The sequence below is a fragment of the Pteropus alecto genome, unplaced genomic scaffold, assembly GCF_000325575.1.
Source record: "Pteropus alecto unplaced genomic scaffold, ASM32557v1 C17440854, whole genome shotgun sequence".
Taxonomy (NCBI): Eukaryota; Metazoa; Chordata; class Mammalia; order Chiroptera; family Pteropodidae; genus Pteropus; species Pteropus alecto.
Window position 1 is genome coordinate 1 of NW_006482452.1, and position 468 is coordinate 468.

At 38.7% G+C, this 468-nt stretch overlaps 1 pseudogene; it reads right to left on the bottom strand.

Moving 5' to 3' along the window:
- On the bottom strand, positions 1–65 carry LOC112473490 (annotated as a pseudogene; the record flags this gene model as incomplete).
- Between the last annotated feature and the right edge of the window lie 403 nt (positions 66–468).

Below are 468 nucleotides of genomic sequence, written 5' to 3' on the forward strand. Positions count from 1 at the left end.
CAGGGGCCATGCTAATCTTCTCTGTATCATTCCAACTTTAGTATATGTGCTGCCGAAGCGAGCAAAGATAAAGGCATTTCTGAAAAGGAACTATTTGTGTTGAATCTGAATATTAAGAAGGAAACAACTAAAGGAAGTATACGAAGAGTACTCTAATAAGAGAGAACAGCAAATGCAAAAGCTCTGAGTTCCATACACATACTATCGTCTTTAATCCTCACTCAGTTTTTGTTAGGCAAGTAGTATTAGCCCAATTTTGTAGACAGCAAAGAAGTACAGAAGTAACTTATGCAAGGTCACTCACTCCGCTGCTGAGTAGGGTGCTGTGACATAAGTTCAGGATTATCTTACTCTTTCTACTATCCATGTTGCTTCATTGCATCTAAAGCACAAACATGTGTAACAGCAAGAAACTCCAAAGAAAGAGAGGTTCCTGTTCTAAACACAGGAAAATATCCTAGATGGTCC